Consider the following 27078-nt stretch of genomic DNA (forward strand, 5'->3'; position numbering starts at 1 on the left):
CCAAGTATAGAAAGGATGCATTGCTTTACATTAACTGGCAGAATAGGAGTCCACAGCTTGTTTCCTCCAGGGGATATTTTGAATTGTAAAATCTGAAAAAAAAATAGATGTGATATGTAAAGAAAGTTGTAAGAAATGCTTCTTTCATCACAAAAGACTGCTTCCTCTTTGGTGAGACGGTACAGTGGTGTGACAAGAAACGTAAACTCTGGAGATAGAGTGAATTAAAACTTAGTGGTTATGTTCCCTTGGCAAATCACTCAAACCTTCTGTGCCTTGGTTTTCTGATTTATAAAGTGAGGATAATAACAGTAGTTGCTTGGTGGGGCAGCTGTTAAGATTATACGAGTTCACACATATGAACACTTAGTACCTGGTACATGATGAGTACCCTATACGTGTTTTCTGTTTTTATTATTTCTACCATCCGACTCAGTACATATAATCAAGTGTATATAAAATTTATTGTTCCTGTTCGTTTAGAAGTCTACCTCCACTAATTATACTGAGAGTTCCTCGTAGGAATAAGCACTGATGGTATATTTGGAGGAATAAAAAATCTATAACTTTGCTGCTCAGGAAGAAAAAGGTAGTCAGGATTAGAGACATAGCTCTGGAATAATAAATAATAATAGCTATCATTTATTGAATACTTATAATATGCCAAACAGTTCTAAACGCTTCACGTATATTATCTCATTTGATTTTCATAATGACCCTGATGATGAGTTACTTTATTATGCTCGTTTTGTAGAGGAAAACTGGCTCACAGACAGGTGAAGTAACTGCCCAAGGTCACACAAGCAGGATGCCACAGTGCTAGAATTTGAGCGGCCCTGTGGCTCCAATCTGCAATCACAGTTGTCATTATATTATCATAATATTGATGTTTTATAGAATAGGCTGAAATTCAGCCAGTACAACAGAGTGTGACCAGACTGGTTGTCTATTTGGTTGATACCCTGTTCTGATTTAGTTGGTGCTTGGATGATATCAGTTGTTAAATAGATTATGACTATTACTCCTGATTATAAGTTGAAGCTGTGACAATAAATGAAGTCTCCTGGGAAGTGTATTATGAGTAAACTAATATTTAAGCACCAAGAAAGCAAAGATAATGTTTGTTTTTTCCCCTTCCATATTCTCAGTTCCTAGAGAAGACTATTTTTACTCAATCTATTGAATGAATGAATGATTAACAGATGATAACCTTGTAAAATATCTCTATTTAGGGCTGGACAGAGTAAAAGAAACCTAGAGAAGAAAAATAAGAAGACAAGATAGAGGACAATATATGTTATGCATGTCAAGGAGTTTTAAGAATAATGTCGGCCAGGTGCGGTGGTTCACATCTGTAATCCCAGCACTTTGGGAGGTCAAGGCGGGCGAATCACCTGAGGTTAGGAATTCAATACCAGCCTGGCCAACATAGTGAAACCCTGTCTCTACTAAAAATACAAAATTAGCAGGGCACAGTGGTGCATGCCTGTAATCCCAGCTACTTGGGAGGCTGAGGCAGGAGAATCTTTTGAACCTGGGAGGAGGTTGCAGTGAGCTGAGATCACGCCATTGCACTCCAAGCTGGGTGACAAGAGTGAAATTCCATCTCAAAAAATAAAATAAAATAAAATAAAGAAGAATAGTGTCGTCAAACACATGGATGCTACAAATAGGTAAAGGAAGATAACGATAGAAGAGAACCCATGAGTGTCTTTAGCAAAGGATTTCCAAAGGAGTGAGGAGCAGAAGACAAGGACATAGACTAAAGAGTATACACTATTATTATTGAGAAACTTGGCAGAGAAGAAAAGAACACACGTGCCGAGCACAGTAGCTCATCCCTGTAATCCCAGCACGTTGGGAGGCTGAGGCAGGCGGATTGCTTGAGCCCAGGAGTTCAAGACCATTCTGGATAACATGGGGGAGACCCTGTCCCTAAAAAATATATATATTTTTAATTAGTTGGGTGTACCTGTCCCTAAAAATATATATATATTTTTAATTAGCTGGGTGTGGTGGTGCACTCCTGTGGTCCTAGCTACTCAGGAGGCTGAGGTGGGAGGATCACTTGAGCCCAGGAGGTCGAGGCCACAGTAAACGGTGATCGCACCACTGTACTCCAGCCTGAACGACAGCGAGACTCTGTCTCAAAAAAACAACAAAACAATAGAAGAGGACACATGTGAGTAACACATACCTGGAGAATAGAGGGAAGATGATCTTTTTTATCTGGTTTTTAAAGTTCCATTAGTGACAGTTTGAAAATTCTAATAGATCTTAGGAACTCCACAAAATTCTTCTAAAGTTCACCTGATAGAAGAAACATGTAGCCAACACCAAAAAAAATTCTGTAACAGAAGAGCAGTGATGGAGCTTACCTTTTAGTTACTTGGCCTCCTCATTTCCGTGTTTCTCCTCTACCTCAGCTGGGACTCCCTTGGTCACACACTTGCATTTGTTATCGATTGTAACTACTTTGCTTTCCAAATAGTTAATCCATCCTGTGTCTGACAATAACATACTTATTTTAATTTTATTTTTTTTAAGATGGAGTCTTGCTCTGTTGCCCAGGCTGGAGTGCAGTGGCATGATCTTGGTTTACTGCAACCTCTACTTCCTGGGTTCAAGCGATTCTCCTGCCACAGCCTCCCAAGTAGCCGGGACAGGCATGTGCCACCATACCTGGCTAATTTTTTGTATTTTTAGTAGAGACAAGGTTTCACCATGTTAGCCAGGATGGTCTTGAACTCCTGACCTCATGGTCCGCCTGCCTCAGCCTCCCAAAGTGCTGGGATTACAGGCGTGAGCCACCGCGCCTGGCCTCTAATAACACTATTCTTTAGCTTGTTTGTTTAAGCACACACACTCCACTTATTTGATGACCTTATCAAGATGGCTGGTTCAATACCTTTCTGGCTTTTCCCAACATACCAGCCCTCTCCTTTCTCCATTTTCCTTCTTATCCAGCTCAGAGACTCCTTCCTACCCGAAGCTGGTTTCCTGTCAATCTTTTCATTGATTCCACCTGCCAAAATTCTAAACCTGGCTAGCCCTAACCATCAGCATTCTCCATGCCTGCACCTGAGCAGCTGAGCGCTAGAGACAGTCACACAATAGATCAGAGACTATAAAATTATAACCACTATGGGCTCACTGCTGTAATTCTAACACTTTGGTAAGCCAAGGCAGGAGGATTGCTTGAGGACAGGAGTTTGAGACCAGCCTGGACAACAACAACAACAACCACCACCACCACAACAACAACAACAAATGAGCCAGGTGCATGCCTGTGGTCCCATCTACTTGGGAGCTGAGGCAAGAGGATCCCTTGAGCCCAGGAGGATAAGGCTGCAGTGAGCCATAATTGTACCACTGCACTCCACCCTGGGCAACAGAGTGAGATCCATCTCTTAAAAAAAATTAAGACCACTATAAACTTATAACCAACATCCCAAATGGACTCATAACTCTAGAGTATAGTAAATCTGCTCTAGGCCAGGCTCTGTAATCTCAGCACTTTGGGAGGCCAAGGCAGGTGGGTTACTTGAGGTCAGGGGTTTGAGACTAGCCTGGTCAACATGGTGAAACTCCGTCTTCACTAAAAATGCAAAAATTAGCTGGGTGCATGCCTATAATCCCAGCTACTCAGGAGGCTGAAGCAGAAGAATCGCTTGAACCCAGCAGGTGGAGGTTGCAGTGAGCTGAGATTGCACCGCTGCACTCCAGCCTGGACAACAGAGCAAGGCTCTGTCTCAAACAAACAAACAAAAAGATCTGCTCTATTTATCTTGTCAGCTCACTCTCCCAGCCCCAAGTGGCTGGAGATGGAGATGAATAAGTGTACTTATTTATTATTTATTTACTTATTTATTTAGAGACAGAGTTTGCTCTGTCACCCAGGCTGGAGTACAGTGGCATGATCACAAATCACTGTAGCTTCAAACTCTGGGGCTCAGGTGTTCCTCTCGCCTCAGGATCTCAATCAAGTAGCTGAGACTACAGGCATATGCCACCACACTTGGCTAATTAAAAAAATTTTTTTTTGTAGAGACAGAGTCTCACTATGTTGTCCAGGCTAGTGGTCTCAAACTCCCAGGCTCAGGTGATCCTTCCAAGGCTGGTCTGGAACTCCTAGATTCAGACAATCCTCCCGCCTCGTTCTCACATAATGCTGGGATTACAGGAGTGGGCCATTGAGCCTGGTCCACAACTTCTTAAAGTTTCTTTTTCTTTTTCCTTTTTTTTTTTTTTTGAGATGGAGTCTAGCTTTGTCACCCAGACTGGAGTGCAGTAGCACGATCTCGGCTCACTGCAACCTCCGCCTCCTGGGTTCAAGCGATTCTCCTGCCTCAGCCTCCTGAGTAGCTGGGATTACAGGCATGCACCACCCCACCCGGCTATTTTTTTTGTATTTTTAATAGAGATGGAGTTTCACCATGTTGCCCAGGTTAGTCTCAAACTCCTGTCTCAAACCATCCTCCTGCCTCAGCCTCCTAAAGTACTGGGTTATAGGAATGAGCCAACATGCCTGGCCCACTTGTGATATTTTAATACAGTCATATAAAGTGTAAAGATAAAACAGGGGAATTGGGATATCCATCACCTTAAATAATAATTTTTTCTTTATGCTAGGAACATTTGAATTATTCTCTGCTAGCTATTTTAAAATGTACAATAGAGTATTGTTAACTGCAGTCACCAGACTGATCTATCAAACACTAGATCTTGTTTCTATCTAACTAAATATTTGTACCCTTTAAGTAGCCTCTCTTCATCTCATCCTCCTTCCTACCCCTCCCAGCCTCCAGTAACCATCATTCTACTCTCTATCTTCATCAGAGCCACTTTTTTAGCACCCACATATGAGCAAAAACATGTGATGTTTGTCTTTCTGTGCTTGGCTTATTTTATGTAACGTAATGACCTCCAGTTCCATCCATGTTGCTGCAGTTGCAGGATTTTGTTCTGTTTCATGGTTTAATAATATACATTTCACTTTTCTAATTTCAAATTTTTAAATTTTTTAGAGACAGGGTCTTGCTATGTTGCCCAGGCTGGTTTCAAACTCCTTGCCTCAAGCGATTTTCCCACCTTGGCCTCCCAAAGTGATGAGATTACAGGTGTGAACCACTGAGCTCAGCCCATGTACCACATTTTCTTGATCTATTGATGGACACTGTCCAAATTCCATTTTCATTTCTCCCTAGACATGCAGCTGGACTACATTTCTTAGTCTTCCTTAGAGTTAGTTGGAGCCACATGACTGATTTTTGGTTAGCAGTGATGGCAGTGGCTGCTGCCATCACACTGTCTGCAGCAGGGGCTGCACACTCCAGGGAGCCTGTGGAAGCCACGCCCCCTTCTGAGTTGAGGCCAGAGTTTCCCGGGTGTCGCTGCAGCTGCCAGAATGGTGGCTGCAGACCTAGGCCTCCTGCTCTAAGGAGCCCCACCTCCTAGGCCAGGCTGCAGCTGTTCAAACTGCCGCTGTTCAAACTGCCGCTGTGGATCTGAGCCTCCCTGTGCTCTTGGAGGGGGCCCGGAGCAGACAGGATCTGCTCTCCCAGGTGAAGCTGCAGCTGACCCTCCCATGGCTGCAGACCTGGGCCTTCTGATCCACAGAACAAGCAGGAGCTGGGGACAAGTGGGACCCCCACCCCTTCTGAGCTGGTGGGGTGGGAGCTCCCCGGGTGCCTCTGCAGCCACCCTCCCAGGCGCCGGACCAGGCATCTCTGCAGCCTGCACCCTTGGGGCCTGGGAAGACCCCCTATCCCTGCAGGATTAGGGGTATCTGCTTCCACTGCCTGGCCTCTCTTCTTGCCCATCACCTGCTTCGATCTCAGCGTGGGACTGCAGGTGAGCCAGGGACCATAAATGGCAGTGGGGAGGTGGATAGATTCCTGGGTGGAAGGGGGCTGCCCCAGTAAGGTCCCTCCTTCAGGCCAGGGAAGCCTTGAACGCTGGGGGCCCTGTTGCCAGTCCCACAGACTGGAGCAGAGACCTGTGGTGTCTCCTCTGGGCCCACCCATGGCCAGCCATGGACCAATCGACAGGCACTTCCTCCCCTCTGAGGTCCATAAAAGCCTAGGGCTCAGCCAGAGTAGAGCAGAGGGCAGAGAAAATCCCTGGGCTCAGCCAGTGAAGGGCAGAGGACAGAGGACTGAGAGAGACTGGACAACCAGCTGCAAAGAGGAGCTACCTTCTCTGTGAGAGCTTCAGAGACCTGCAGAGACATTGAATAACCTGCCTGCAGAGAGCAGTCACCCTCTCCAAGGTCTCCGCTCTGCTGAGAACAGCAGACAATGGGGCAACCAGTGGGCAGAGAGGGGTTATCCTCTTCGGAGCCTCCTCTCTGCTGAGAGCTGAACACTGGATTGGATGATCTGCTTACAAAGAGGAGCAACCCATTGTAGATTTCCTCTGAGCTGTGGTAACATTCAATAAAGCTCTTCTTCACCTTGTTCACCTTCCACTTGTCTGCATAGGCAGGACTTGGCACCATTGGCAGTGACATTGACATTGTAACATTTTGGGGGCTCATCTGGGATCTGCAAAAGGGTGAGTAAAAGTAGAACTGCTTTCTGTCCTTTCTTTTGGAGTCTCTAAACTCCACAATAGTCAAAATAAAAGAAAAATACTGGGTTTCTGTCAGCCAGTTAACAGCAACTAGCGGAGTTGCAGAACTTAAGACATGAAGGACAGGCTTGCTGAGGAGGGATACTGTCAATTCCTCATCAACCTCAGGTATTGGGAATGTTGACTTTGTTCTAATCCAGTTTCCCTTCATGGAGGTCTAGCCATCACGTGGGACTGGAAGGAGGTCCTGGGGCAACTGAGGGTATCTGGCCAAGGCTACACTTCAGTGTTATTCAAAGGCCCCTGGACTAACTCCAGTCCCCAACTGCCCATTAGGGTGTCAGTCTAGGACCTCCAGTCTTTCCTATTGTTCTTTTCTTTCTTTCATGGGTATCATGGTTCCTATCTCTTTTATATACAGTGTTAAATGTAAAGGATGTTGTTGCAAGCCAGAGATGTTACTGGGTAGAAAGAGCATTTGGCTTGGTCATCGAAAGTATAAAATGAAAGGTTAAGAGTAGCACAGATGTAGCAAAGTGTGCCTTGGTATCTGTATGTAAATTTGTGGTGAAAATGTTCTTGTAATTTACTTGGTTGCCAGCTTAGTGCCAAGCACTTTGAGGCACAGAAGAGAAGCATTGCCTCAGGAAGGAAGCTTTTCTGTAAACATGAGGGCAAAGGGTCCTAGGTCCCTTACGTGCAGGCCTTCTTTGCCTTGCATGTTAACCCGGATCTTTGCCAACATTGTAAGATTGATTCAGCCCTCCTAGTGGTCACCTCAGGAGAGGCTACAAGGGGCAATCCTGGGGAAATAGGGAAGCAAGCCCCAGAGGTACCTCTAGGTACGTCTAGAAATCCTCATTTTAGGCAGGTGCCAGTCTCACTCCTGCCCCTACAACAGATGCCTGGTGGATATGGCCCCATTAAGATCCAGGTGCCCTTTTCAGGATTTATTGCAAACTAAGGGGGATCTTGGCAGGTTTTCAGATGTCCCTAATAGGTATGTAGAAGCTTTCCAGAAAGTAACCCAAGTAACATGGAAGGATGCCATATTGCTTTTGAATCAAACCCTAACCACTGCTGAAAAGCAGGCCGCCCTGCAAGCAGCAGAGAATTTTGCAAGGGATGAGCTTTATGTCTTATATGGGTCCAGGGAAGAAGATGAGACGTATTTAATTGGAAGAATAGCAGTACTACTGGAGGATCCTAAATGGGACCCCAGTGACAAAATGGGAGAATAGAGGAGGAAACTCTTTCAGGTGTTCATATTGGAGGGCTTGCGAGGGACTGAGGCTAGGCCTCTTGATTGCACTGGGCTATCCATGGTAGACCTGGGATTGGATGGGAGTCCCACTGTCTTCCTGGAAAGGCTAAAAGGGGTCTTGGTAAAACACCCTCCTCTAGCTCCTGATTCAGTAGAGGGACAGATAGTCCTAGGGGATGACTTTATTAATCAGGTAGCCCCTGATATCAGGAGGAAGTTGCAGAAACAGGCCATAGAACCAGGCTGTACTTTAGAAGACCTCCTGAAAGTGTCCACCTTGGTCTTTTACAATAGGGATCAGGAGGCCCAAGAGAGGTAAAAGAGACACAAGAAAAATGCAGAGGCTAATAGCCTCCTTACAGGCTCACAAATCCCAGAGTCCCCGAGATACGCCGGCTAACTGCTATAAATGTGGTGAGCCAGGGCACTTTAGGAGGGTTTGTCTGGACAGCAGGGGGAGGCCACCTCAATTCTGTCCAGGTTGCAATGGGGACCATGGAGGGCAGACAGTCACTGAAGACATGGGTCGCCAGGTCTGGGGCCAATCTCACAAATCGTCCAACAGGACTGATAGGACCTGGCCCTCCCCTCCCCAGCTCCAGTGGTTCAGGCTGCCATTGCCGTCCAGGAGCCCTGGGTGATTCTGGGGATCGGGGGAAGGAGGATGGACTCCTCCTGGACTCGAGTAAGCCTTTCAGTTCTCCTCTCCAATCTAGGGCCCTCTTCTCTTAGCACAACCATGAGGGATGACTCAGGAAACCCAGCCTCTTAGTTGTCACCATATTAGGCCAGGTCCCTAATTCCTGGGACTCCCTTTCTCTCCCTTATTTGAGGAGGACCTGCCTTTACAGCTTCACTTGTTGTGATAGTGGGGCAATGGAGGAGCAGCCCCTGCCAGTTGCCAGCTGCAATTTGGCGAGGGCCATCTAGGATTAATTTAATGGGTTCATACACCCTCCGGAGGCACCTTTTTGTCCCAAGCCTTAGTTTGAAGCCCTGGAATGGAACACTAGACCTGAGGCAGATGTAAAAGCAGGAGTTGAGGGGCACAGTGCAGATGAGCATGACTGATTCCAGCTGATTGGACCCTCCTGCTTCATGGATGAAGATCATGCTCGCATCCATGGCACAGATAAGGTCTAGGGAACTCAAAAGTTACCAACAACAGCAGGAGGCTTAGACATGGCTAAGGTGAATGCAAATATTCCTGTTAGCTATGCCTCCCCGCTTCATGGGTGAAGGTTGCACTTGCACTCATGGTCGGCACCTGCACAAGTCTCTGGGACTTGGGGATATAAGATTAGAAGAAGAAAAAGAGATGTCTCTTTTCTGTCCAGGTACCCTGGGTATTTTCTGGGAAGAGAGAGGAACAAAGGGATGCATTTTTCCCCTTTTCCCAGGTAGGTAACAAATCAATCATTTTCAGCCTGCACTCCTTGAGTGCATCCTAAATCACTGGAACTCCTTTGACCCTCAGACTCTGGAGAAAGAAAAAAGCTTTTTCCTCTTCACAAGACTTCAGGGTCAATAGTGCTCTGTCGCTCAGGGTAAGGGAATCCAGAAGCCTGACATGCTACCAAAAGGATACAAGGTCTTACCAGTTGGACTTCTGGCTTCTCTCTGCAAACTGGTTGTGGGAATGATTGCAGGAATGATAAAAATCACTGTATTCTCTGCCTCTCCATGAGTTCAGTTGGCTATTTGTTATGGCTGAAGTTGGATAACAAGAGACTCAAAAAGACTTCTTAAAGGAGCACTGTGGTTAAAAGTTAGCTTAATTAAAAGTAGATGTCCATGGGTATCCAAGCTATCCTTATATTTAAAAGGCCTTTGTCTTTTCTCTTCATACATCTTGTTTTTCTACTCAATTGACTGAATTATTTTTCTCCATTTTGTCTTACTTATTGCACATATGAGGGGCTCCAGGATGGCTTCTGGTGGCCTGGGCCTCCTTGGGAAAAAGAGGAGGCACCACTGACCCATTTTGGGAAAAAAACCCTGTTTTCCTCATGGAGCCCTGGGGATTAGGAGCCAATGGATCCCTCTCAAAATCTGTTTTTGTCTTCCAGCTATGCCTACTCATTAGGCTTTAGAAACTGCATGTTTTCCTGGTCCTGGTTCTTGAAGGGCCCCAATCCAGGGCCAGCAATGCAATTAGGAGATTGGCACAAAAATAATCTTACAACTACTGGAGCTCTTTGTGTTTGTCTGTTTAGATATATATGTGTTATGTGTATCATGTTTATACAAAGAAAGAGCTCTAACTGATTGACTTAAAGAAAATAAGCACTTAGATCAAATATTTTGAAAGAAAAATAAAGCTGTAATGTCCTTTAGTTCATGGCTATCACTCTAGTGGAACAGGCAGCATGGGAATGCATGGCCTTATAAAGCTCATAGTAGGTCATTGTCTCTGGAGGGAAAACATAAAGGGGCACTGGGGCCCACTTAAGGTCAGAGACGTCTGACACTCTTAAGATGGAATCCCAAAGGGGGATACCCCGGGGCATCCTCTAGACCTCAACCACTCCAAAGGGGATACCCTAGGCAGAGGTTCTGAGATCTGGTACTAAACTCTCCTTAGAATTTTCTCTTGCATTTGCAATACTGTTCGGCCCCAACATTGTATGGAATCTGGAGTTTACTGTTGAATGGGAAAGTGCATATTTTCAGGCTTTTGTGCTGCTGTTCTAAGCATGGGTCCTGGTTAATGTGTGATGCTCTCCTTTGGTGCTGTTTGGTCCCAATGTTCTTTGGAGTCTGGGGATGTTTACCTTTAAAAATCAAACTGCCATGGAAAGTGCTTCATCAGAAATTTTAGTTCATTACCTTCATTGAATTATCTACTGGGGCAAACAAAGTAAAACCAATGAGCTTGTACTGTAATCTCATAGCTAGGGTTCCAAGCTATTAAATCTTAGTGTATATACATCTAGATGTGTTTATTTGTATGTAGAATTATTATTATATGCTGTGTCTACTAAATTGGCTTATAAGTAAAAGAGAGCTCATAAATTAAGTAGATGAGTCTAAACAATTTCAAATTCACATGACTTGAGTATAACTTAAATAAATAAGCTGGTTTTAAAATTATTGTTAAAATCAAAATAGAAATGCCTTCAGAATTGTCAGCATACATTTTTCTCTGGATTTTATATTTGTCTACTGTGAGAAACACACATTCACCCGTCCAAACCCAAAGAATGGACTTGGAAACATGAAGAACAGCAGAAACGAGACTTTTAATGGCGGTCTTGCAACATTGGGTGTAGGCAGGCAAAGGTTCAAACAAGTTATGAAAGGTTTGTAAAAATTAATCTTGAAAAAGAAATTCTGTGTGAACATATTGACTAAATTCAAAAGTGTATTAATTGAACATTGAAATAAAATCACAACAAGGGTTTCTTGAGGCACTGACATGCTCTTTAACAAAAATTTGTATTGGGAGGCAGAGGCAGGCAGATCACGAGGTCAGGAGTTCGAGATCAGCCTGACCAACATAGTGAAACCCCGTCTCTACTAAAAATACAAAAATTAGCCAGGTATGGTGGCACACATTTGTAGTCCCAGCTACTCAGGAGGCTGAGGCAGAAGAATCACTTGAACCCAGGAAGTGGAAGCTGCAGTGAGCTGAGATTGCACCACTGCACTCCAACGTGGGCAACAGAGTGAGACTTTGTCTCAAAAAAAAAAAAAATTATAAAGGGTTATAAAGCATTTGTAGGAATCTCAGCTCATGGTCAAACCGATTAAGATTGGGTGAATTTGTCTGTAAAGTTTTATTTTTAAAAATTGAGGTTTATGTTAATAGTCTAATGCAAAAGTGAAAGTTGGCTTTCTCTTGAACAAGATTTTTGTGCAATGAAAGATTATTGTTTGCTTTGTGAATAAACTACTGACAAAAGAAGGGAAGGACAAGAAACAGATTGGTTGGAAAAGTAGATCTTACCTTTTAGTGAATAAAAGGTCTTCCTTTGAGTCATTTAAATGGATGACTTAAGGTAACCTGAAATTCTATTAACTATTTTAAGGCTTTAACATATTTGATAGGCACCCCAAAGTCAAATTCCAGCTTCAAAGTTGTCTTTTCTGGTCCCTAACTTTTGAATGCTACAGAGGGCTCCTGGAGCATCCAAAGAGGTAAACAGGATTATCTGACATATTTAGTTACACAGGGTTGTTGAGATAAGGTGGAGTTTGATCTTCAGGTTATATTTGAGTGAATGATGTTAATATGTGTTCCAAAATGGTATGAGATTTCTGAAATTCTGGTGTTTGGGTATGTGTTATCAATCATAATTAGGATTATTGTGTTAGGTTATTTTAGACCATGGAGGTGACCAAATTTCTTTTGTCAATTGTGTTTTGATGGACCATCCTAGGATATTTTGACATTCAGAGACAATTGTTGTCTTACTTTGATCCTCTTCAAGAGATGGGTTGTAGTCCCTCAGTGCAGATTTCTGATAACTTTGGAGATTGTCGAAATGAGTTGACTGGAAGACTGAAGTAATCTTGTTTGACTTTTTGCTTGGAACATTGTTGATCCTTTTATTTTGTTTTTCAGAATCAATGAAGATTTGCTTTTGAACTATTTGTAGCTTTTGACAATTGTAGGGGTGAACTAACCAGTGATCTCTGACTACAGCTCAGAAGAAACACAAAGAATGGGCTGACAAACTACAAATGATCATGGAAATGGAGCCTTGGATGATGGCTCCCTTTTACTGGAGACCCTTAGATAGGTCTCTGAGAGAGACCTGACCATCATTTTCCCAAAACAACACCCCTTGTCAGCATGAAGCGGTTAAGAGCAGTCATCATCTCTATCCTAATGGTAATTATGTGTACCTCTTCAGAGGGGGATGGATGGCAGTGGCTGCTGCCATCACACCACCTGCAGCAAGAGCTGCACACTCCATGAAGCTGGTTGGAGCCTTGCCTCTTCTGAGTCAGGGGCAGGAGCTTTCCAGGTGTCACGGTAGCCCAAACTGTGGCTGCAGACCCAGGCCTCCTGCGCTACGGAGCAGGAAGGAGCCGTACCCTCCTGGGTGCGGCTGCAGCTGCCCAAGCTGCGCTGTGGATCTGAGCCTCCCTATGCTCTTAGAAGGGGCCAGGAGCAGGCAGTATCTGCCCTCCCAGATGTAGCTGCAGCCACCCAACCCACAGCTACAGACCTGGGCCTCCCACTCCATGGAGCAGGCAGGAGCCCAAACAAAGAAACCTCTGGTTTATGGGCACCCAATTTACTTTGTGGAATTTGTAGGATAATTACCCAGAACTAGCATATTGATCCAAATTTTTACATTACCAATCCTGTTTTGTTTCTTCAGAGCTGCAGGAGATCACTGTTTGATTCACAGTAATAAGCAGGGTTAGTCTAAAATATAGGCGCAAAAAAAAAAAAAAAAACAAACCGACAATAAACAAAAAGCAAAAAAACTTAAAACAACCAGTGAGACTAGAATTTAACGCCAAATGTATGATAAGTTTTGGAGCATAATTTTTCTCTCTCGAGTCCTCATTTTCAGTAAAACTGTGTTGCTTGTAGAATAAACTTTAGTTTTATACTTGATCTGATTATTTGAATAAAGAACAGCAAGAATAATTATCCTTCCCACAGGCTTTTAAATTGGCTTTGATGGAACTCCATTCCACTAGGAATCTTAGATAAGACTTTTTAAAGCTAAGCCCAGTCATGGGTTTGTACCTTCAAGTACCTGTGAGTTGGATAACCTTCTCTCTTCCTGAAGTCCCAAGCACATAGGGTTTCTGGGCCTATAAGAAAGTGGCATTCTTTACTCACTGCAGTTTAGGAATCCTGTACAGAGATTTTGTATGAGGCCAGTCTTCCCCAAAGGGCTTTTATTGGCTCTGCAAATTCAGCTTGATTCCTTAAAGGGAAACACACCCTTCTAGTCAAAGCCTTGGTAAAACAACCAGTTCTCCAATTGTGTCCTGTTGCAAAAAAAAAAAAAAAAAAAAAAAAGGATTCTTATTGCACTGATGCAAATAATTATATTGCCATAAGTTAAGAATACTCACAAATAGTTTCCAAATTTTAGAGGTAGCAGACAGTGAGAAACAAATATGCTTCCAATTTTGTTCACAGGAGTATACCTTACTTAATTGTTAAACGCTGTAGATAGCTTATGAGAAAAGTTTCCTTGACTTTGAAGAACAAAGCAAGGATTAGCAATGTTTTCAGGAAAAAAAATCACTTCAGACTTCTATTAGTGTAGTTCATGCAATTAACTCCTGTTTGACATTCATAAACATTTCAGCTCTTCATGAGTCCTGTACATTTCCTCTCTATTCCAATGTTATAGTCTTCGAAAGCTATTAGAAATCTGCATTTGAGAACACCTGTTAAAGTCTTACAGCTTAATTATAAACCATCTTTTGATAAAGAACAAAGCAAGACAACAATTGTCTGAAAATGACAAAACTTTCAGTGTAGTTACAGTTAAAAACATGACTGACAAAGATATTTGGTTATTTCTGTGGTTTTCAATAACTTCAACCTTAATTATGATTGATAGCAGATACTTAGACACCAGAATTTTAGACATCCTGCACAATTTTGGAACATATATTAATATTATTCACTAAAATATAACCTGAAGATTAAACATCATTTTGGCAATCTGATGTACCTAAACATGTTAAATAATCCTGTTTACCGCCTCTGGATGTTTCAGAGGCTTTCTGAACCATCTAGGAAGCCAGGCATCAGAAAAGACAATTTCAAAACTAAAGTTTGATTTTGGGAAGCCTGTTAAATAATATCAAGGTTTAAAACTCTTGATGTTATGAAATAGAATTTCAGATTACCATAAGTAATTTATTTTGCTCTAATGTTGACTCAAAAATTTTAAAAAGGCAAAAACCTTTCTTTGCCTTTACTATTACATGAAAATCCTGTTCAAAGCTGAATTTTACCCTTGCATTAGTTTATTATTGTTAATCACAATTTTTTAATGAAACCTCATAGACAGTTCCATCTAATTTTAGCCAATTTGACCATGAGATGAAATTTTTATAAACCTTTTATAATCCTTTTATTAAAGGGCAGACTAGCATCTTAAGACAATCATGCTATGCTTTTATTTCAATGCTCAATTTATGAAAAGACCATATAATACCCTTTTGAATTTAGTTAATGTTTACATATGGGATTTTTTTCAAGATTAATTTTTACAGTCTTTCCACAACTTGCTTAAACCTTTAGCTTTCTCTTATCTAATTTAAGGCAATCCTTTATCCGTAGGCAAAATTCACTTTTCTATGCCTTGTAATCTTTTATTTAAACACATTTTACTGTTTTTACATACCTCACATGTAAATCTATTTTTAGTAGTTTGAATTACATGTTATAATGGTAACTTTTAGCAATTTTTAACTAGTGTAAAACCTGATGAGTTGTTTTAATTATGTACTAGACACAGATAAACTCTGACTTTTTCCAGCATAGTTAGAGGTGTGATTAATTTCGTATGTCCCCAGGCCTTACCAAATTGTAAAGCAGGCAGTTTACAACCTTGAAACATTTAGCAAACCTAGGAGCCTCAAAATAAAAGGAAAGAGTTGGGGTCTGCTCCTGTACTCACCCTTCTGACAATCCCAGATGTGGCCCCAAAATGAAGTAGCGTTGTTGTTTGGGGTACACACCCGAGGTTTGTTGTCTCACATCAAAGGAATCGAGGATGCAAATACACGAGTAGTGAGTTTAAGAGCAGAGGTTTTATAGGTGAAAGAAAGAGAAAAGAGAATAACTCTCTCTCCTGCAGAGACGGGCGCCTGAGTGGGTCTTCCAGTTCTGTGGTGAAATGTACTTCCAGTTCTGTGGTGAAATTCACGAGGTTTTATAGATGAGGTTGAGAATGCAGTGTCTGATTTACATAGGACCCAGAGATTGACCGGACTAGGTGTGCCATTTACATAGTGGGTGAGGAAGCTGGCCATTCCACCCTAATCTTTCATTATGTAGATGGGGGTCTCTACCTGGCTGGTTAACGGTCAGTGTTTATTTGATGTGACATGGCTTACGCAAGAATTTTTCTTGTGACTTTTAACTGTGTTTCTTCTATATGCAAATAGATTAATTCAGTAAACTACTAAGAGTTTATTAAGATAATTGGAATTAAAATCATAGTATTGTTGAGCTTGAACACTTTCTTAATCAGTGGCTGCTTTTAGGCAATGTTTGGGCTAAAAAAATGATGCCCCAAAATATGGCACTTTGGCATGCTGAGCACTTTGAATGAAAATATTAAGGACTGAGAACCTGCCTCAGAATCAAGGCTTTTGTGACCTTTCCTGTCTCCCTTCCTCCCAGTGCAGGGTGGGAATTTTTTCTGAAATTCCCTAATCTGCCTTAATACTAGACCTACCAAAGAGAAAACAATTGCCTTCCATCCTTCTCCCTGAATTTGTATTATCCATCTCAGGTAGAAGATTGAGGAATGTAACTACACCTGGGTGGACTTTATCACATGATATTATCAGTTCTCTGGTCCCATTTAGTTTCCGAAGACAATCATTTACCAGCTATTGTCTGCTCTTCAGATTCATTCAATTCTCCTAAAACTTATTTACTACCCCTCAAAAATGCCTACATTCTGGCATCACCTCCACCCCTATTAAGAGGGTACTATTTAAGCTTCAGCCATCTGGCCCTTCTTTGAGTCTCATATTTTGTATGGCTTCCATGCTTATGCACATTAATACATTTATATACTTTAATTTCCTGTTAATCAGCCTATTTTCAGTTCATTTCAGCAGATTCCAACCTTCAGAGGGGAGAAAAAATTCTCTTCACCTTTACTGCAATCAGTGAGATTTATTTACTCTTTAGATAAGAGTGTTTTCTATTTCTAAAGAGTTGTTCCTCGTTAGATTAATATTTAAATTGATACTGAGATTAATTATTCTTTAAGTAAATAACCAAAATTTTATTCTGGATAACCAGTTGATAACAGGCTTTAATGGCATTTCACCTCCGTTTAAATATCTTCTCACTATTTTGCTACAGAGACAAATTTGTTCATTAAAATTGACCAGGAGTAGCTTGCCAGATTTTGGGGTTTTTATCTAAAGTTCTCTTTCTGAACATGTTCCAGCTAATTCATTATGCAGAAGACAAAAGGAATTAGCTTTGCTATTTTGCTATTTTGCACTTTTGATAATTCTCTCATCCTTCCCTTAAGATACTTCATGATAGTGCCTAAAGAAATTTCTATTTCCTATAGTTTTAATTGTAAATAAATAGCTTAAGTGAGCATAATTACTAAATTTTGTTTGTTTGGGCTAGCTTTGGTTCAAAGTAATTATTGAATGAGAAATCTTCTGTGTATAAGCCTGATGCTTTAGGTTAAGGTATACTTTGGTTTATCCAAGCACACTTTTCAGTATTCTTACTTTCCCTTATATGTGTATATCTGATTTAATAACATATTTAAGATTATTAAATATTTGAGGAGGGTGTGGGCAGTGTGTTCATGCTTTATGTGCCAGTTCAATTAAACTCTTTATTCCGAATTTAGTACGATAGTTTCCTTTATCTTTTAATTTCATAAATGGTTTCATGGAAGTATAAGCATGATCAAATTAGAAAATATAGCTTATTTTTCCATCTCATAAAGCTACACCTTGACCTAATGTTTTATGAAAATATGTATGATTACTCTAATACTTTGTTTAGGTTTGTTGAATATGGTGGTATAGAGGCTAAATTAGTAAGAGATGATGAGATTTATTGGGGTTAACCAATTATAAAACATGCTCCTTTACAGATATATAAAGCACCACCAACTCCTTTCAGTCTCAGACTATTGCTAATAGTGCTCTGGTAAATATCTTTGCTTAATTATTTAAGTTTATGGCTAAGCATAATGGGGTATGTAATCCCACTTTGGGCCTTAGCAATTATATACTCAGAATATATGAAAGTTACTTTTGTACTTGAGTATTGTTTTGTATGCATTTAAACTTAGAAGCTCACAGTGTCCTACAAATGCTACTCAAGAAACGAGATAAATAGTTTCAAATGACTTAAAAATGTAGATGGGCAGGAATATTTCAGCATTTGAATGCCTTCTGCATCCCTCCGTTTTTCATTTCAATGCATATTCCTCTCCAAAGCTGAGCAGCAGCTAAAACCTCCAATCCAGCAGGTCCTGGATTAAATAAATAAGGTTTCAGGCTCTGTGGAATGCACAGAGAGATAGTTTATGCATGCCTGCCACTTCTCTGTGCTAAATGATGGTTTATTTTCAGAAGGCTCTGGGGCAAGGATGAAGTATAGTGAATTGTAAAGTAACTGTGACCCCAGGGCTAGAGGGAGAATCCTGCTTACTCTGAGCATGGCTTGTTTTTTGGGCTTCAGCCCATCTCAGGAGGAGTGTTGCAGGCTGGATTTTTCACAAGCAGATGCTGAAACTACGTGAGGGCTGTCAAACATGTATTAGGAATTATTTTTTTGAAAGGAAGCAGAGTTAGGGGATGATGAGAGAACAAAAAGGGATACAGAAAGAATTTGAACCATGATGCAGGCACAACAGAGACCAAGTCAGCTTGGCAGGGAGGGCTGGAGAAGGTGGTGACTGTCAGTTTATTTTCATAATAAATCGTTCTTATGATGTATTTCTGGTTCATAGAAAGGAAAACAAATTGCAGGAGCCACTGAGTTCACAATAAATATGTTGGAAAAAACTACTCTTCACATCATCAGATGTATAATTCAAGGCAAGACTGTCTCATTCATTTTCTGCACTCAGAACTGTGTTTGCTACTTAAAATATCTGTGAACCAACGAAAATTTCAAATGAGCAGCAGAATGAAAAGCAAATGAGAAATTTAACCCGCTCTTCCAGTAGAAGGCAATCATTATTATAGATTTATCCATCCTGATTGGTTAACCAGAAACAGGTTTTGAAATTGGCGAAAGGCTCTGGAAATGTTGGCTTTGGGAATTGCCTGAGGTGATACCCATTAGTTCAGTTAACCATCTTAAATAAGTACTTCTCTGAGAGAAGTGGTGAAGACTCCCCTTTAAGCATCTGCATCCAGGTACCCATGGGGGTTCTATGACAGTCGGAGCTGTCATAGAACTGTTGGCTGAAGTGGGTTGCTTGGCACAGGTTGGTACCTAACTTAGAAAAAGAAGGATATGACACTGAGAATTTGTGATGAGAGAAAACAGGATGGATAACTGTTTAGAGGACTGAATAAATAAACCATGGGAAGAAGTTGGAGAATAAAATCAGCTGGGGAAGAAAGGCTGATAAGAGAAAATTAGAAGGATTTAGTACTTTATGGTAAAACATTACATGTGCACATACGTGGTTAAACATTGTATGTCCATTGAGCATAAATTAACACGTTACAGTGTATGATGTGGGTCAAGTTTATTCAATTTTAAGTCAGCTGCAAGTTGCTTGTATTAAGACCTTGACAGCCACATTGAATCACAGAATCCTTCCAGATTGAAAAATGTCAAATACATGATATCAAAATTATGATTATGGGCTGATTAGTCATTACCCCACTGAAATGTTTTATTTAAGGGAAACGAGTGATTTCAGATGATATGGCTGGCTCTTGAGTCACATGCAGATGCCGGGTATAATTTTATATTAGAAATTGCCACATAATGGACCTGGAGCAAGAAGAGAGTGGTTTGCTGGCTTATGGAAGCTTGGTGGAAAAGAAGTCATACTGGTGGTAATATGTATGTTGGTAAAGATTTATTGAATAGAATGTACTTGGTCTGATTAACAGTATGATACCTTAGGAGGCCAAGGCGGGCGGATCACGAGGTCAGGAGATTGAGACCAGCCTGGCCAACATGGTGAAACTCCATCTTTACTAAAAATACAAAAAAAATTAGCTGGGCATGGTGGTGCACAACTGAAATCCCAGCTACTCGGGAGGCTGAGGCAGGAGAATCACTTGAACCTGGGAGGCGGAGGTTGCAGTGGGCTGAGATGGCACCATTGCACTCCAGTCTGGGCAATAGAGTGAGACTCGGTCTCAAACAACAACAAAATAATAGTATGATATCTTATGTAAAATAAAGAACATAATGGACTAGCTGACAACCATATGGTAGATATGTTCATGCGGAAATGCTATACAATGTGTTATGTAATATAAGTAGTATAATGTACATGCCTTATATGTATGGGATATATTAATGTACAGTTACACATATACGCATTACATGTGATTAAGTGTGTATTGTCCTGGCACATTAAATGTTGAAGGGCATCAACGCATGATGTACATAGTGAAGCTATGTTTAATTTTTTGATACTGACATAGCACATGAGAATAATTTATAATTTCTGATGTAGAAAACGCAGGGAATAGTTTAAATGGAATTTCAGCTTCGGGGGCTGATAATGGAGTGTGAGCCTTTTTCTTTGATTACCCTGGGAAGAAATCTTCTCCATTTCTGGTATATGAAGCCATTAAAAAGAAACAATAAACACAAAAAGTAAAACATCTTAAACTCAGGATATAGAAAATATGTATGAGTAACATATTCAAAGAGACATTAGAGAATATCCTTTAATTTTAAACAGCTGTAGGTCGTAAGAATTGCCTTGCTGAAATAGAAAAAAAAAATACCTCAATATAGTAGCTGTGGTGAGATTTCAACACTAGTCGTAGTGAGTACACTCAATTTCCTTACTTTTAATTTTTTTAATTTTTGATTTTTAAGGCTATGTAGTGGGTGTATATATTTATGGAGCACATGAAATATTTTGATATAGGCATAAAATTTACAATAATCACATCAGAGTAATTTGGGTATCCATTGCCTCAAGGATTTATCACTTTTTTGTGTTACAAACATTTAAATTATACTGTTATTTTTATTTTTATTTTTATTTTTATTTTTTTTTTTTTTTTTTGAGACTGAGTCTGGCTTTGTTGCCCAGGCTGGAGTGCGGTGGCCGGATCTCAGCTCACTGCAAGCTCCGCCTCCCGAGTTCATGCCATTCTCCTGCCTCAGCCTCCCGAGTAGCTGGGACCACAGGCGCCCGCCACTTCGCCCGGCTAGTTTTTTGTATTTTTTAGTAGAGACGGAGTTTCACCGTGTTAGCCAGGATGGTCTCGATCTCCTGACCTCGTGATCCGCCCGTCTCGGCCTCCCAAAGTGCTGGGATTACAGGCTTGAGCCACCGCGCCCGGCCCTATTTTTATTTTTTTAAAGAGAAACATTTTTTTTGAGATGGAGTCTCATTCTGTCACCCAGGTTGGAGTGCAGTGGCACGATCGCAGCTCACTGCAACCTCCACCTCTCAGGTTCAAGCGATTCTCCTGCCTCAGCCTCCCAAGTAGCTGGGATTACAGTCGCCTGCCACCATGCCTGGCTAATTTTTTTGTACTTTTTTAGTAGAAATGGGGTTTCGCCATGTTGGCTAGGCGGGTCTTGAACTATTGACCTCAGGTAATCCACCCGCCTTGGACACCCAAAGTGTCCAAAAATTAGCCTGGCTATTTTTTTTTTCTTTTGTTTTGTTTTTGAGACAGAGTCTCTTTCTGTTGCCCAGGCTGGAGTGCAGTGGTGTGATCTTGTCTCACTTCAATCTCTGCCTCCTGGGTTCAAGCGATTCTCCTGCCTCAGACTGTGGGGGCCCACTACCATGCCTGGTGATTTTTTTGTATTTTTTTTAACAGAGACGGGGTTTCGCCATGTTGGCCAGGTGGGTCTTGAACTACTGACCTCAGGTAATCCATCCGCCTCAGACATGCAAAGTGCTGCAATTACAGGCATGAGCCACCGTGCCCGGTCCTAACTTGTATTTTTAGTAGAGACAAGATCTCACCATGTTGTTCGGGCTGGTGTTGAATTCCTGACCTCAAGTGATCCACCCGGCTCGGCCTCCCAAAGTGCTGGGATTACAGGCATTAGCCACTATGCCCAGCTAATTTTTAAATGTACAATGAATTACTGTTGACTGCAGTCACCCTGTAGTGCTATCAAAAACTAGATCTTGCTCTATCTAACTACATGTTGGTACCCTCAGATTCTTCATTTTAAAGTGATCTGAACCTTATTCCAACTGTGTTCTTTAGAATGAAGTGATTACTTATATAACAAGAAAGCACACTTGTTAAAATATGCAACTTCCCAGTTGCATATTTTTAAGATAAGGCCATCTGGAAATATCAAATAAGAATAAAGTATGTATTGCTTCAGTATAAGGTCACAATGGCCGTTTCTTCATCTGTTCCATACTTTGTCAGTGATGAGCATCAGGACTACTGTTAGGATTTCATGAAGTCCCTTTGTCTCTGACAGAATGCCACCCGTGAGTGAGCTCAGGGTGCACATGAAGCATATAAGACAGAGAGTCATGATAAGCGCTGAAAGTGTAATCAGCAGTATGACGGACATTATCTTTTCCTGTGTCCCCATTAACACACATGAATAAGGCCCAGGACACAAATGATCACTGCACCAAATGGGTTTTGTGGTCAGTGGTCGGTGACAGTGAGGAAGGATGGCCAAGAAGATCACCTGTTAGAGACGTGTCCCAGAAAGTAGACAAGACACTGTTTCAACAGGGACTTTTGCTGAGATAGGTCAAAAGTCATGTCTTCTTCCATCTTTGCATGGTCTGCATCGCCGACAATGTCATGGGATCTTTCTTCATCTACAGACTGCTTCTTATGCATTTTGGTTTGTTTATGCATATTCTGAGAGACAACAAACTCCATCACAAAAAGGATGGAGGAGAAGATAAAGCCAACCATGTCCCACACTCCTAGAACAGGCCATGTGAAGCGGTTCTCATAGCACTCTGCTAGACAGGCTTCCGCTATTCCCGTGGCACTGGAATTCTTCCTTGACATCGAGCCAGGGGATGTGCCCTACATGCACAACTGAAGCATGAAGAAGAGCAGTGCTGAACCACAGTGTTCACCCTATGTAGAAGTTGGTGGGATCTCTGCTCATCTGCAGTATGACAGGTGCCACACCCAAAACTTCTGATCTCTCAGCCATCTTGGAACCTAGGAAGACAAAAGCGAAGTAGTATCACGTGGAAAGAAAGACTGCATTTCAGCCCATGTATACGTACAATCTCTGCTGTTGTCATGATAAGTGCTCTCTGTGAGGGGACTCAATTGTCTTAGGTGAGAGGAGCACACCAAAGACGTTTTAGGAGACTGTCAATGAGAAACACACCTATTTCATAATATTTCTTATTCTCTCATTTACTCCTTTTTCTAATTTTCTCTTATCAATCTGTCTTTCCTACCTGATTTTATTCTCCAACTTCATATGGTTTACTCAGTCCTTTAGTTACCTATCCCGTTTTGTCTCATCACAAATTCTCAGTGTCATATCCTTTTTCTAAATTATGTATCAACCTGTGCCAAGCAACCCACTTCAGCCAACAGTTCTATGACAGCTCCAACTGTCATAGAATTTCCAAGGGTATCTGGATGCAGCTGCTTAAAGGGGAGTCTTCACCACTTCTCTGAGAAGATGGTTAACTGAACTAATGGGTATCACTTCAGGCAATTCCCAAAGCCAACATTTCCAGAGCCTTTTGCCAATTTCGAAACCCGTTTCTGATTAACCAATCAGGATGGATAAATCTACAATAATGATTGCCTTTTACTGGAAGAACAGATTAAATTTCTCATTTGCTTTTCATCCTGCTGCTCATTTGAAATTTTCATTGGTTCACAGATATTTTAAGTAGCAAACACAGTTCTGAGTGCAGAAAATGAAAGAGATAGTTCTTGCCTTAAATTATACATCTGATGGTGTGAAGAGTAATTTGTTTCCCAATGTATTTATTGTGAACTCAGTGGCTCCTGCAATTTGTTTTCCTTTCTATGAACCAGAAATACATCAGAAGAACAATTTACTATGAAAATAAACTGACAGTCACCACTTTCTCCAGCCCTCCCTGCCAAGCAGGCTTGGTCTCTGTTGCACCTGCATCATGGTTCAAATTCTTTCTCTATCCCTTTCTGTTATGTCATCATCCCCTAACTCTGCTTCCTTTCCAAGGTATAACTTCCTAATAACTGTTTGACAGCTCCCACGTAGTTTCAGCATCTGCTTGTGAAAAATCCAACCTGCAACACTCCTCCTGAGATGGGTTGAAGCCCAAAACACAAGCCATGCTCAGAGTGAGCAAAGCTCTCTGGGGTCACAGTTACTTTACAATTCAGTGTGCTTCATCCTCGCCCCAGAGCCCTCTGAAAGTAAACCCTCATTAACACAGAGAAGTGGCAGGCATGCATACCTATCTCTGTGAGGATTCCATAGAGCCTGAAGTCTTACATTTTACTACCAAGGCCATGTAAGGATTTTAGCTGCTGCTACACTTCAGAAAGGGAAATGCCTTGAAAGTAAAATTGAAGCGGGGGTGGGATCCATTCGGATACTGAAATATTTCTCACATGCTAGGTTACTTCAAACTATTTTTCTTGTTTCTTCAGTAGAATTTTTAGTATGCTTTGAACTTGTTTCTGAAGTTTAAATGCATACAAAAAACCATACAATTACATTGTTCTCTTCTACACCTTTCACAGATCGAATACACTCATGTAATTGTTACTCAGGTCAGGAAAAAAACATTACTGACACCCCCAGTCCCATTTGTACCAATAGGTAAACATATAACAATATAGTTTTCAATATGCTTTAGAAATACATACAAATAGATTTATAAAGGATATAATCTTCTCTGTTGGATTTTTAATTTTACATATTGTTTGTGCGATCTATGTAGAATCTCATTGGCTGTGGTTGTATTTTTTCATTCTTGTTACTATATAGCACTCCATTGTGTGAATAGACCACATTTTATGTATTCACTTTACTGCTGGTGTTTTCCAGTTTGGAACTATTATGAATACAGCTGTTATGACTATTTTGTACATGCCTTTTGATGTTTTAGTTATATTTCCATAAGCCTGGGAGATCTATTTGCTCCACCTCCTCAACAACACTTAGAATTTTCAGGTATTTTTCATTTTAGCCTTTATAATGGGGATGTAGTTGTATCATATTATGGGTTTAATTTGCGTTTATTTGATGATCAATAACATTGAGCAATTTTCAAATGCTTGTTGGCCATCAGAAAAATCACTTTGTGTGACATATCTTTTCAAGCCTCTTGCCCATTTTCCTTAAGTTTTTTTTGTTTTGTTTTGTTTTTTTAATCTGTAGGAACCTTTTATATATTCTGGATATAAGCCCTTCATAGACATCTGAATTGCAAAATCTTCCCTCATTATGAGAGATACCTTTCCAACATTTTTAGTAGTGTTTTTTCTTTGGGGTGGGGGTGGGGGATAAAGTCTCGCTCTGTCGCCCAGGCTGGAGTGCAGTGGCATGATTTTGGCTCAATGCAACCTCCACCTCCCACGTTCTAGCAGTTCTCCTGCCTCCGCCTCCCGAGTAGCTGGGGACTAGAGGCGCGTGCCACCACCCCCGGCGGATTTTTGTATATTTTGGTGGACATGGGGTTTTCATCATGTTGCCCAAGCTGGTCTCGAACTCCTGACCTCAGGTGATCCATCTGCCTTGGCCTCCCAGAGTGCTGGAATTACAGTCATGAGCCACCACGCCTGTTGAGCCACTGTGCCCCACCATAGTGCTTTTTAATGAACAGAAATTCTTAACGTTAATATTGTTGAAATCTGTGTTGACTTCCTGTGGTATTTGTATGCTATTTAAGAAAACTACTCCAGTATCATGATGTTCTATGTTTTCTTCTGAAAAGTTTATTGCTTTATCTTTTATGTACTTTATATTAAAGTACAATAGAGTAAAATTTACTCTTTTAGTTTATTAGTTCTGCAAGTGTTGACAAAGGGATACAGTCATGTAACCACCACCATAATTAATATATAGAACATTAAATCAGAAACAAAAAATTTCCCTATGATTTCTGTAATGGCTAATTATGTTAATTTCAGGTGCTTATTTTCCATCTGAATATCTTCCTTGTGGAAGTGTCTGTTCAAATCTTTTTGCCCATCGTTTACTCTTTAAAATTGAGTTATGAGAGTTTCTTATGTATTCTAAATACAAGCTTATTATTAAATATATGATGTGCAATTATTTTCTCCCAGCCTGTAGCTTGCCTTTTCAATCTTTTAAGGGTCTTTTGAAGAAGTAAAGTTTTTAATTTTCATAATATCTACATGATCAATTTGTTCTTTTGGTGTCAGTGTCATGTCCAAGAACTCTTTGCCTACCCAAGGTGACAAAGATTTTTCTTTTAAATTTTCTTCTTGCTAGTGTTGGTGATGAGAAATTTGAAGTCAATATAATTGTATTTCCTTTGAGTATTATCTGGTTTTTTGCTGTGAAATTTAGAGGAGGATTTATGTTTTAGCTAAATTCTAAAAATGTCTCATCTATTGTTGTTGTTATATTATTGATTGTCCTCTACTCCCTCGTTTAGTATTTCTACAACTCAGATGCATATTAAAATTTTTGTAAATGTATCTTCCATATCTCTTAACTTTTGTTTTATATTCTTTATCATTATTCCCCTGGTACTGTATTTTGGGAGAATTACTTATTTAGGTCTCTCAGGTCAAGAATCTTCTCGAGTCGTCCATTCTGTTCTTCACCTACTATCTTGAGGGTTTTCTTTCTAATTTCATAAGACAAATTTTTATTTTTATAATCTATGGCTTTTTTTATTATACTTTAAGTTCTAGGGTACATGTGCACAATGTGCAGGTTTGTTACATATGTATACATGTGCCATGTTGGTGTGCTGTGCCCATTAACTCGTCATTTACATTAGGTATGTCTCCTAATGCTGTCTCTCCCCTTTCCCCCCACCCCACAAAAGGCTCTGGTGTGTGATGTTCCTCACCCTGTGTCCAAGTGTTCTCATTGTTCAATTCCCACCTATTAGTGAGAACATGCGGTGTTTGGTTTTCTGTCCTTGCGATAGTTTGCTCAGAATGATGGTTTCCAGCTTTTCCATGTACCTACAAAGGACATGAACGCATCCTTTTTTATGGCTGCGTAGTATTCCATGGTGTATATATGTGTCACATTTTCTTAATCCAGTCTATCATTGATAGACATTTGGGTTGGTTCCAAGTCTTTGCTATTGTGAATAGGGCCGCAATAAACATACATGTGCATGTGTCTTTATAGCAGCATGCATAATCTATGGCTTTTAAAATTATTAAAATGTCATTTAATGTCTCTTTGAATAATTTACTTATACTTATTT

The 27078-nt window shown here is 40.8% G+C and overlaps 1 long non-coding RNA gene across 1 annotated transcript; it reads left to right on the forward strand.

Moving 5' to 3' along the window:
* The first annotated feature begins 5128 nt into the window (after window positions 1-5128).
* Window positions 5129-11337, forward strand: LOC110740642. Its single transcript, XR_002515522.2, has 3 exons — window positions 5129-5853; window positions 6483-6555; window positions 9175-11337. It is a non-coding gene; the product is annotated as an uncharacterized LOC110740642 (long non-coding RNA).
* Window positions 11338-27078: the final 15741 nt, after the last annotated feature.

The sequence above is a fragment of the Papio anubis genome, chromosome 9 (assembly GCF_008728515.1).
Source record: "Papio anubis isolate 15944 chromosome 9, Panubis1.0, whole genome shotgun sequence".
Taxonomy (NCBI): domain Eukaryota; kingdom Metazoa; phylum Chordata; class Mammalia; order Primates; family Cercopithecidae; genus Papio; species Papio anubis.